Raw genomic sequence first — 13,233 nt, 5'->3', positions numbered from 1 at the left:
TATTTATGGAAACAAGGAAAAAAAAAAAAAGTCACCTGCTTTTGAATTCCTCTAGTTCTGATGAGAACTACATAAGCCTGCTAATGTTTTCCAAATCTCATAATAAACTTCCAAAAATTAAAGATGTCCCCAGTGCAAATCCTTCCTTCATTTTGCAAGGTATAATTTTACTAAATTTCCTGTACCTACGGTGTTTAGAGGAGGAAAACTTGGCTGCTTTACACCAATGCATGGTACTAGCTACTGCTCAAATCTCAGGCAAGCATTATTAAAAACAAACAAACAAACAAACAAACAAAAACAAAACAAAACAAAAAAAAAAAAAAAAACAGCTAATTAAATTCAGTACTAGATAGTTTCCTCAGTAACGATAGAAAGCAACAGAGCGGATGTAACTGCACCACCTAAGAGAACTCTGAAGGGCTTCATTGCTTTTTTATGCCTGGAATATAATGTGTTATTCAGCTTATTTTTCTACTGAAGAAATTCAGAGAGACCATGCTTAGCTAGAGGAATGGAAGTCAGCCAGGCAGATAAATGTTCAGCTTCAATATATGAAGAATTTATACACAATAAGAAGAACAACTAGAGCTGTACAACCATGTTGCTTTTATCAACTACAGGTAACCCCTCTGAAAACTGTATGAAATGGTGGAACTGCAAAGAGGATGAGGAAGAGTGATAGGTAAATTACAAAAGACATATATAATACTATTTTAAGTCATGTAAAATACAAGTCTAGAGTCTAGTCTGAGACTAGGCTAAAAGACAAGTTACATCTGGTGCTCTGTGCATTGCTTTGGGTCAACCTGCCAAACATACTTGGTGCCCAATTGAATTTACAAATGAGCTGGCTACTGAAGTTTGTTAAGATCAACTGCAAATCTCCTCAGCATTTAATATGCCCTCAAAATCCTGCCAAGTATCTCTCTGTAAACCAGGAGCATAAAGAGCTTTGAAAAATCTACCGGCTATGTCAATCTCTAAAAATAAATAAATAAATAAAAATTTTAAAGGAATCAATAGCAGCCAGAAGTGACCAAAAGGAATGGTTAGTAACAAGGAAGAGGCATACATATTTTAAGAAAGCAGTGGGATGAAAAAGACGTGATGGCAGAAACAAAGTTACGTCTGCTATTAAAAGAGAAATAAAAGATTAGATTATTGTTTAATCTCTCAGGATAGATAAAACAGGGAATGAGAAATAGAATGCAGATTGCTGTGTGCAAAGGTTATTAAAAACAGAAAATTTCCCCTACTAAAAATGCAGATCTTGTATTAGAGTGTGTTTGCCACACACTAAGAAAGTATTTTTTGCCATCTCTAAGAAAGTATTTGTCAGAATAAAACACACTTAAATGTTTTCAGATAGGCAGTGATCATCATTAATTACATTTACCTGGGACAAAATAAATAAATAAATAGACACAAAACACTACATTACTTCTTTCCATTTGTTGCCTTTTGGATAAATTCACCTTAAAAATTACCAATAATGTGTTTTACCCCTTTCTAAGAGAAGCTGAAAAATGTGAATAAGAACAAAATAGAGAGGGGACCTAAATTATTGAACCTAGTTACCTCTACTGCAAGCACTTTATCTTGTCCCTTCTTAGGCAGTTTTCCTAGGAAAAAGTTTTCCTACTTTCTGAAAGACATCACTGTATAATCCCCAAACCCTCAGTTTGTGCTACCTAACATAGGCATAGTCTGCTGGATGAGGATGTATTTCAGTTAATCCATAATCAATACTGAGCATGACTTAATAAATCAGTAGAGTTTCCTGTCTTTCACAGGGGATTTGGGCTGTTATCTAGTATTTCTTATACAAAGCATTCAAGAAAATTCATTACCATAACAATTTCAAGATTTATTTCAATGACATCAGTCCAGTTTATGATTTGTTGCTAAAGCCAATTGCAAAAGCTAAAGCTTTCAGGGTATTTTTACTTAGCATTCCACTTCTGGAAAGCATCTTACCTTAATTATTTTCCCTTAATTGACAAGTGATATATCCAACAATGGATATTTTTGGATTTTTTTATCCAACAATGTAACTTTGTTATTGTCCTGGTTTCAGTTAGCACAGAATTAATTTTCTTCCTAGTAGCTGGTGGAATGCTGTGTTTTGGCTTAGAATGAGAAGAGTGCTGATAACACCCCGATGCTTTAATTGTTGCAGAGCAGTGCTTATACTAAGCCAAGGACATCTCAGCCTTTGCTCTGTCCTGCCAACGGGCAGGCTGGGGGGTGCAGTAAGAGCTGGGAGGGGACAGACCCAGGACAGGTGACCCAAACTAGCCAAAGGGGTATTCCATACCATCTGACGTCATGCTAAACAATATATAGGGGTGGCTAGCCGGGGGGAGGGGGCCGGACTGCTCGGGGTTAGGCTGGGCATCGGTCAGCGGGTGGTGAGCAATTGCATTGTGCATCACTTGTTTGTACATATTATTAGTAGTAGTACTATTATCATCATTGTATTATTATTATTATTATTATTATTATTATTATTATTATTATTATTTTCCTGTCTTATTAAACTGTCTTTATCTCAACTCACGGGCTTCACTTTCCATTTCTCTCCCCCGTCCCAGAGAGGGAGGGGGGAGGGTGAGCGAACGGCTGCGTGGTATTTAGCTGCCAGCCGGGTTAAACCACGACAGTCTTTTTGGCGCCCAACGTGGGGCTCGAAAGGTTGAGATAACGGCAGATCTGACCAGAGTGTGTTAAAATAAAATTGGTATAAGTATTAGACCTGCTTAATAGTCACTTGTCATAATGCTGATTGCTTTAATCTCAACTGTGCTGCGCCTGTTTTCCAAATTGAGTATTATAGCACGTTATTTTCCGTATGTGCTCTCTGTCATGTTGTTTATCCTCTCCGGGCCCTGGTTTCAGACCATTATGGTACTGTGTGTTGTATCAGTGGCTTATGAGATGATGAAATACCTGGCCATGACTCTAACCTGGTATTTGTACTCAGTAACATCTTCGATTCTGTACTTTGCAAACTGTATTTTGGAAACTATTAGCAATTGTATCTGTTGCCTTTTTTCATTAGGGAGTCAATCTGTGGAGGGGAAAGGGGAAGATAATTTTTCTTACTTGATCACTCTCCCTTTCTCCTTCACCACCCCTGTACCCTCCTTGATCACTCTCCCTTCCTCCTTCACCACCCTCTTATCCTCCGAGTTTATTACAATAGCTCTCCAAGATATTGAATATTTCTGGAATACTCAGAATACCATAGTCTTGTTCTGCCTCATGAATGCACTTCAGATTCTGCTTAAAGTTAAACAACTACTTATGAAGCTCATCCGGAGATCTGCCCGGAGGCAGTATAGTTGTGGGTGGCAGGGAGTATGGGTGGATATGGGCAGGCATCTAGAGCAGTTAGCACCCCCAGTGTGTTGGAAATTCACCCCTGAACAATGGCAAAATCCTCAAAAACTGGCAGAATGCTTGAAAAAAAGGTGTAATGATTCTGGCAGTTCCAAAGTAACACAAATCATTGTAACGTGCTGGGGCCTGGCTCATGCCTATCGAGCTGCCATTGATACTGCTGTCAACTTAGTGACAGACCCTGCGGCCACTCCAAACCCTGTGACAGATCCAACGGCCACTGTGACCCCTACGGTGGATTCTGCAGCCGCTCCAGTCCCAGCTCCTGCAGCCGCTCCAGTCCCAGCTCCTGCAGCCGCTCCAGTCCCAGCTCCTGCAGCCGCTCCAGTCCCAGCTCCTGCAGCCGCTCCAGTCCCAGCTCCTGCAGCCGCTCCAGTCCCAGCTCCTGCAGCCGCTCCAGTCCCAGCTCCTGCAGCTGCTCCAGTCCCAGTTCCTGCAGTCGCTCCAGTTCCAGCTCCGGCCGCTACTCCAGTCCCAGTTCCTGCAACTGCTCCAGTCCCAGCTCCTGAAGCTGCTCCAGCTCCAGCTCCTGAAGCCGCTCCAGCTCCAGCTCCTGCAGCTGCTCCAGTCCCAGTTCCTGCAGTCGCTCCAGTTCCAGCTCCGGCCGCTACTCCAGTCCCAGTTCCTGCAACTGCTCCAGTCCCAGCTCCTGAAGCCGCTCCAGCTCCAGCTCCTGAAGCCGCTCCAGCTCCAGCTCCTACTGCTGCTCCAGTCCCAGCTCCTGCAACTGCTCCAGCTCCAGCTCCTGTAGCCGCTACAGCTCCGGTTCCTGCAACTGCTCCAGCTCCTGTAGCCGCTCCAGCTCCTGTGGCCGTGCCAGAGAAACGAGCTGTAGCAGTGCAAGTTGACCCTGCAGAGGGCATTCCAACCCCTGTGGCAGACCCTGTAACAAAGTCAGAGAAACGAGCAGTAGCAGTGCAAGCTGCCCCTGTAGAGAAGGTGAAAATATGGTATAGAAATTCAAGTCGTTTAGAACGCAGAGAGTCTTCTGCCAATCCGGGTAAGGCTTCTGCCAAAACTAAGTATAGAGATGACGAAGATGATGACGACGCTGGGCCGTCAAGGATTCAGGAGGAGGAAGATGAGGATGCCGAAAGAGCAACAGTAACTACCCGAAGCCTAAACGAGCGCGAGCTACGAGATGTGCGAAAAGATTTTGGTCGCTGTATAGGTGAGCAGCTTGTCACCTGGCTGCTCCGGTGCTGGGACTCTGGAGCCAATTGTGTGGAATTAGACGGCAGGGAAGCCAAGCGGCTGGGATCCCTTGCTCGAGACGCCGGCATTGACAAAGCAATTGCAGATGGAGCACGACCCACCAGCCTCTGGAGGCGTCTCCTCTCAGCTGTGAGGGAAAGGTATCCCTTCAAGGAAGATATTTTATGTCTACCAGGCAAGTGGACCACTATGGAGAAGGGAATCCAGTACCTGAGGGAATTAGCCGTACGGGAAGTGATTTATGAGGATCCAGACCTCAAACAAACATCCACAGATCCAGATGAAGTCAAGTGTACACGACCCATGTGGCGGAAGTTTGTACGGAGTGCACCATCATCATATGCCAGCTCATTGGCAATAATGGCCTGGAAAGAGGATGAGGAACCCACAGTGGGTGAAGCGGCTAAACAACTCCGGCAGTACGAAGAAAGTCTCTCCTCTTCCTTACAGGCCTGCGTCTCAGCTGTGGAGAAACTTTCTGAAAAGGTTCACCAACTTGAAGAGAATCTATTGTCCTCCCCACCTGAACCAACCAGTGCCCACCGACCAAAGGAGAACACTTGGGAGAAACTTTCTGAAAAGGTTCACCAACTTGAAGAGAGATTATTCTCCTTCGCACCTGTACAAAGCAGTGTCTCAGCTGTCAGGGGTAGGCGTTCACCCACACAAGGAAGACGATATGGTGGGTACTCACCCCGTGCCACCCTGTGGTTTTACTTACGAGACCATGGAGAGGACATGAGAAAGTGGGATGGAAAATCTACCGCGACCCTAGAGGCACGGGTACGTGAGTTGCAAAAGAAAACAATCAGGAAAAAGGGATTCTCCGAAAAGTTTGCTGCTCCAACTTCCAGCAGACAGTCCTTCAAACACAGAAACGAGGAAGATTCTGACCAGGATTAGGGGGGCCCTGCCTCCAGCCAGGGGGAGGAAAGGGACAATCGAGTTTATTGGACTGTGTGGATTCGATGGCCTGGCACATCACGCGCACAGAAGTATAAGGCTTTAGTAGACACCGGTGCACAATGTACTATAATGCCATCGAGCTATAAAGGACCAGAGCCCATCTATATTTGTGGAGTGACAGGGGGATCTCAGCAGTTGACTGTATTGGAGGCTGAAGTGAGTCTGACTGGGAATGAGTGGGAAAAGCACCGCATTGTGACTGGTCCGGATGCTCCATGTATCCTTGGCATAGACTATCTTAGAAGAGGATACTGCAAGGACCCAAAAGGGTTCCGGTGGGCTTTTGGTATTGCTGCCTTAGAGACAGAGGGCATTAAACAATTATCTACCTTGCCTGGTCTCTCAGAGGACCCCTCTGTTGTGGGGTTGCTGAGGGTCGAAGAACAGCAAGTGCCAATTGCTACCACAACTGTGCACCGGCGGCAATATCGCACCAACCGAGACTCCCTGATTCCCATCCATAAGCTAATTCGTCAATTGGAGAGCCAAGGAGTGATCAGCAAGACTCATTCACCTTTCAATAGTCCCATATGGCCAGTGCGAAAGTCTAATGGCGAGTGGAGACTAACAGTGGACTATCGCGGCCTGAACGAAGTCACGCCACCACTGAGTGCTGCAGTGCCGGACATGCTGGAACTTCAGTATGAACTTGAATCGAAGGCAGCCAAGTGGTACGCCACAATTGATATCGCTAATGCATTTTTCTCCATCCCTCTAGCAGCAGAGTGCAGGCCACAATTTGCCTTCACTTGGAGGGGAGTCCAATATACTTGGAATAGGCTGCCCCAGGGGTGGAAACACAGCCCTACCATTTGCCATGGGCTGATCCAGTCTGCACTAGAGCAGGGGGAAGCTCCTGAACACCTGCAGTACATCGATGACATTATTGTGTGGGGTGACACAGCAGAGGAAGTTTTCGAGAAAGGGAAGAAAATAGTCCAAATCCTTCTGAAAGCCGGTTTTGCCATAAAACAAAATAAAGTCAAAGGACCTGCACGGGAGATCCAGTTTTTAGGAATAAAATGGCAAGATGGACGTCGTCAAATCCCAATGGATGTGATCAACAAAATAACAGCTATGTCTCCACCAACTAACAAAAAAGAAACACAGACTTTCCTAGGTGTTGTGGGGTTTTGGAGAATGCACATCCCAAATTACAGTCTGATTGTAAACCCACTCTACCAAGTAACTCGTAAGAAGAATGAGTTTGAATGGGGCCCTGAACAACGACAAGCCTTTGAACAAATCAAGCAGGAAATAGTCCATGCAGTAGCCCTTGGGCCAGTTCGAACAGGACCAGATGTAAAGAATGTGCTCTACACTGCAGCCGGGGAGAACGGCCCCACCTGGAGCCTCTGGCAGAAAGAACCTGGGGAAACTCGAGGTCGGCCTCTGGGGTTTTGGAGTCGGGGATACAGAGGATCTGAGGCCCGCTATACTCCAACTGAAAAGGAGATATTGGCAGCATATGAAGGAGTTCGATCTGCTTCGGAGGTGGTCGGTACTGAAGCGCAGCTCCTCCTAGCACCCCGATTACCGGTACTAGGCTGGATGTTCAAGGGAAGGGTCCCCTCTACGCATCATGCAACTGATGCTACATGGAGCAAGTGGGTTGCACTGATTACTCAGCGGGCTCGAATAGGAAACCCCAGTCGCCCAGGAATATTGGAAGTGATCATGGACTGGCCAGAAGGCAAATACTTTGGGATATCATCAGAGGAGGAGGTGGGTCGTGCTGAAGAAGCCCCACTGTACAACCAGTTGCCAGAGAACGAAAAGAAATATGCCCTGTTCACTGATGGGTCCTGTCGTATTGTGGGGAAGCATCGGAGATGGAAGGCTGCTGTATGGAGTCCTACGCGACGAGTTGCAGAAGCTGCTGAGGGAGAAGGTGAATCGAGTCAGTTTGCAGAAGTGAAAGCCATTCAGCTGGCTTTAGACATTGCTGAACGAGAAAAATGGCCAGTTCTCTATCTCTACACCGATTCATGGATGGTAGCAAATGCCCTGTGGGGATGGTTACAGCAATGGAAGCAAAACAACTGGCAGCGTAGGGGCAAACCTATCTGGGCTGCTGCATTGTGGCAAGATATTGCTGCTCGGGTAGAGAACCTGGCTGTGAAAGTACGCCACGTAGATGCTCATGTGCCCAAGAATCGGGCTACTGAAGAACATCAAAACAACCAGCAGGTGGATCAGGCTGCTAAGATTGAAGTAGCTCAGGTGGACCTGGATTGGCAGCATAAAGGTGAATTATTTATAGCCCGATGGGCCCATGACACCTCAGGCCATCAAGGTAGAGATGCAACATACAGATGGGCTCGTGATCGAGGGGTGGACTTGACCATGGACGCTATAGCACAGGTTATTCATGACTGTGAAACATGTGCTGCAATCAAGCAAGCCAAACGGTCAAAGCCTCTTTGGTATGGAGGACGATGGCTGAAATATAAATATGGAGAGGCCTGGCAGATTGATTACATCACACTCCCTCAAACTCGCAATGGCAAGCGCCACGTACTTACAATGGTGGAAGCAACCACCGGATGGCTGGAAACATATCCTGTGCCTCATGCTACCGCCCGGAACACCATCCTGGGCCTTGAAAAGCAAGTCCTATGGCGACATGGCACCCCAGAAAGAATAGAATCAGACAATGGGACTCACTTCCGAAACAACCTTATAGACACTTGGGCCAAAGAACATGGTATTGAATGGGTGTATCACATCCCCTATCATGCACCAGCCTCCGGGAAAGTTGAACGATACAATGGCCTGTTAAAGACTACCTTGAAAGCAATGGGCGCTGGGACGTTCAAAAACTGGGATACGCATTTGGCAAAGGCCACCTGGTTAGTCAATACTAGGGGATCTACCAACCGAGCTGGACCTGCCCAATCAAACCTGTTACGTACTGTAGATGGGGATAAAGTTCCTGTAGTGCATGTAAAAAATATGCTGGGTAAAACAGTCTGGGCTACTCCTGCCTCAGGAAAAGGCAAACCTATTCGTGGAATTGTTTTCGCTCAGGGACCTGGATATACTTGGTGGGTGATGCAAAAGAACGGAGAGGTCCGGTGTGTACCTCAAGGAGATTTAATACTGGGTGAGAATAGCCCATGAACTGAATTGCACCATGTTAAATAGTATATTATACTGTATGTTATCACTACCATGATTACTATAGGTGACTAATTAGAATGTATGGAAAAGAGTGTAACCTGAGCATGACATAAATGGTATGGAATAAGGGGTGGATAGATGTCCTGGTTTCAGTTAGCACAGAATTAATTTTCTTCCTAGTAGCTGGTGGAATGCTGTGTTTTGGCTTAGAATGAGAAGAGTGCTGATAACACCCCGATGCTTTAATTGTTGCAGAGCAGTGCTTATACTAAGCCAAGGACATCTCAGCCTTTGCTCTGTCCTGCCAACGGGCAGGCTGGGGGGTGCAGTAAGAGCTGGGAGGGGACAGACCCAGGACAGGTGACCCAAACTAGCCAAAGGGGTATTCCATACCATCTGACGTCATGCTAAACAATATATAGGGGTGGCTAGCCGGGGGGAGGGGGCCGGACTGCTCGGGGTTAGGCTGGGCATCGGTCAGCGGGTGGTGAGCAATTGCATTGTGCATCACTTGTTTGTACATATTATTAGTAGTAGTACTATTATCATCATTGTATTATTATTATTATTATTATTATTATTATTATTATTATTATTATTATTATTATTATTATTTTCCTGTCTTATTAAACTGTCTTTATCTCAACTCACGGGCTTCACTTTCCATTTCTCTCCCCCGTCCCAGAGAGGGAGGGGGGAGGGTGAGCGAACGGCTGCGTGGTATTTAGCTGCCAGCCGGGTTAAACCACGACAGTTATATTTAATCTTTATGTTCTTTGAGTCCATCAAGTAAGGTGTTTTTCTACATTTTCTGTGGCTGGTGTGCATAGTTAAACAATTGTTCCACTTCCCCAAAGTGTTTCCATTTCAGTGACTGGCAAGGTAAGTTCCAGATTCATAAAGATGAATACTAAATATTCTAAATATTAATACTAAATATACTAAAGTATTTGCTCTTCAGCCCTAAGTGTAGTAGCTGAAATAGATTTTTTTTACAAGTTCTACAGAACATTCTTGGTAACCCTTGGTAACCACTTCTGTGTTGGTTTAACAGCAGTAGGTAGTTCAGAACCACCACACCACTCTCTTACTCCCTCTCTTGAAAAGAACATGGAGAAAAAATGTGATGAAAAAAGCTCATGTGTTGAGATAAAGGCAGGGAGATCACTCACCAACTACAGTCAAGGACAAAACAGATTCACCATGAGGGAGATTAATATAATGTATTGCCTATTGGCAGCAGACTAAAGCAATGAGAATTAAAAGCCCCACAGAAATGGATTAGGGGGTTTGTTTGACAGCAAGTTGAATATGATTTAAGAGTGTGCCTTGGCAGCCAGAAGGGCCAACTATATTCTGGGGTACATCAAGCACAGCATTGTTGGCCAGTTGAGGAAAATGTTTGTCCTGCTCTGCTCTGCACTGGTAAGGCGTGACCTTGAGTACTGTCTGCAGCTTTGGGTGTTGCAATATAAGAAGAAAAAGTGTTGCAATGAAACTATTAAAGAGTGTCCAAAGGAGGACAGCAAAGATGGTGTAAGTTCTAGATGGCAAGATGTACGAGGAATGTCTGAGATCAGCCCAGAGTAGAGCAGGCCGAGGGGAGGCCTCATGGTGGCCTGTAGCTTCCTCATGACAGGAGTGGAGGGGCAGACGCTGAGCTCAGCTCTCTGGGACAGCGACAGGACCTGAGGGAACAGCATGGAGCTGGGACAGTTGAGGGTCAGGCTGGGTGCTAGGGAAAGGTTCTCCACCAAGAAGGTGGTCAGGCATTGGAAAAGGCTCCACAAGGAAGTGGTCACAGCACTTTTTTATTATCTTTTTTTTTTTTTTTTTTTTTTTTTTTTTTTTCCCCAGTGCCATGATGAAAACACAATATCCAGCTTTAATACACTTTACATCATTCCATTTCAATAAGTAACACGGGAAAAAATCAAGACATATATTTAAACAGGTTTAGTATCTTATTAAATACATAAATAAATAAATAAAGTGAAAATATTATCGTTTTCTAGAATATAAATATCCCTATCCAGAAATCATGTTTACATTGAGGCCCTGGCTCTAACATACAAGATATGCAAACATAGACACACATGTAATGTGTAGAAGTTCAAAGCATTACCAGTTAAGTTCCATGGGGTAATGTAGTAGCTCACAAGCTGTTGCAATTGTTAGATCTCTTGCATAGGTCTTTGCTTTTGATTGCTGTGTTTCTATGAATATTACCCAATAATGTCTTTTTTATATATATATATATATATAATATATATATTTTAGTGGGGTAGAAGATATAGAAGTGATGCAAAGAGTTAACCAAGAGATGTCCATGATTTTTTCTCCCAGCCTCAAATCCAAAATACTTCTCTACCAAGGAACACCCAAACATAAAGCCATTGTAGGAATGACTGGGAAAAGAAGGGGTAATATCTCCTGAGGTCAAAGAAGCAGTATGCCAGAGTTTTATATGTTCTGTAGCAAAATTTCTTCATTAATTGATGTGAATTTTGCCTATTTCATTCACTCACTATTCAATATCCAGTATGAGTCTCAAAAGCAGATCTTTTTTTCCTCTATCCTACTGGAGTTCTTAATTCAGAATTGAACTTACTACACTCAGATTCAGACTAAGTAACCAAAACTAATTGGTAGTAATTCTTCTACTTACTGTGAAGTCTCTTTCCTGTTCCTGGCTAGTTAATATAAAATTCTGCAATGGAAAAAAATAATAATTAAAAAATAAAAAATATCAACCTAGACATATGTCATAAAGACAAGCTGTTTTATTTTTCTTATGACCACTCCCCGCAAGCCCTCCCTGAACATCTGAGTGAGCAGCTAGATCATTAATATTAAAATAGTTGGGAGTGTTTTACCCTAAGCTTTTCGCAACTAGCCTGTGTGTAATTACGCATAAATTCTTTCCTTTATGAAAGTTTCCACATGGTGGAAAACTAAAACATTCCAACTTCTGCAAATCTGGAAGTAAGCTTCATGGGGTCAAGAGTAGCAGAGTGCCTTGACAAAGAGGAGTATCAAAGTTGGATAGAAGGTGCCTAAATTTCTTTCTACAAACAATTCCAGCCAACATTATGTTCACAATGACTATTAACTATGTGAGTGAATAAAACTGGGTTTGGGTGAATACCATCTCTGTGGTATGTTAGCTTGTCCCTTCACAAACTCTCAATTCCTTGCTCTGAATTAATGCCATAATAAAATCAGAAGTGTCTCATTTCATCTTCAGTAATAGGCCATAAGTCCCAGGTGGTCTTAAAAAAAGTGTTGTTTATTTATTTATTTATTTACTTGTGCCTCAGGAGAGCATTCCTTATTTGCAATTCCATTCTGGTCCACTCAGACATGCTGGCAAATGGGTAGTCCAAATGCATAGATCAAAGGTCAATGAAACATCTGCTTTCCTCGTCTTGTTATTACCAGTATGCTCTTTTCTAGCTTCTGCTGTTCCGGAAATCTTTCAAGCATATAATGGGTAAAGTTCCCTCATATCTGAACCTTCAGCTCCAGCTGACACCTCAGTAATTTGTTTCCCATAGCAACTTATTCGGGATTCTTGACCTTGATGGAATGGCTAATGTGGCCACTCCTAACTCAACACTGCAGAAAGATCACAAGTAAACCATGAGAAGTGTATTTATTTTACAGCTTTGTTTTGACTTTGTTGTCTTTATTTTATTAACTCTAGTTTGTTCTGTTTCAGCAATAGTAACACATAACAAGAGCTTTATCACAGATTTCTTAGTTTTAAAAGAGGATACAGTTTGGTGGTTCATCATAATAGGTTGGCATATGGTATAATGATGGTATAATGATGGTATATCTTATATATTCATGATTATGAATAGCACTCAGAGCACTTGTATTTTCTAAAAGAAACAGATCTATCAGAGTGTTTTTGTTTTGATTTAACCATCTTTATTGAGTTTTTACTGAGTACCATTGCTAATCTTTCAGATTTGAGAAAAGAGCTAAGTAATTCCCGCAGAGACACTTGAATGTAGGTATTTCTGAACATGAGTGCAGTAGTTGTAAATCAGTAGTATATCAACGTTCGCTGTTGTTCAGCCTTCATAAGAAAACACTGCACTTTGGAGGAAGGAGATCAGAAATGTGAACCCAGAGATCTATTTATTTCAGTGAGCAGTATCTCAGCACCCTAAATATCAATGCAAAGTTGCCATAGACTTAAATAAGCCATAGTTTTAACAATATATTGTTTAAATTAACAGTTTCCCTATTTTTCAAAGAGGTAATTTATGGGGATGTGGAAAAACACAATATGCTTAGGTCTAAAACTTCTATTTTTTTTTCATAAGAAACTGGAGCAAATGAAAACTGAAAGAGAAAATATTTTGTCAGAAAAACAACAATTTTTCATTTTGAAGTGCCTCGGAGCAACTTATGAGACCCACCTCCAAATGTCAAATAATTATGATAATGTAATCACAGAATCATAGAATATTTGGGGTTGGAAGAGACCTAAAATATCATCCAGTTCCAACA

The sequence above is a fragment of the Aythya marila genome, assembly GCF_965140915.1.
Source record: "Aythya marila genome assembly, chromosome: 2".
NCBI lineage: Eukaryota > Metazoa > Chordata > Aves > Anseriformes > Anatidae > Aythya > Aythya marila.
The sequence above is the reverse complement of the archived record's forward strand: the minus strand, read 5'-3'. Positions refer to the sequence as shown.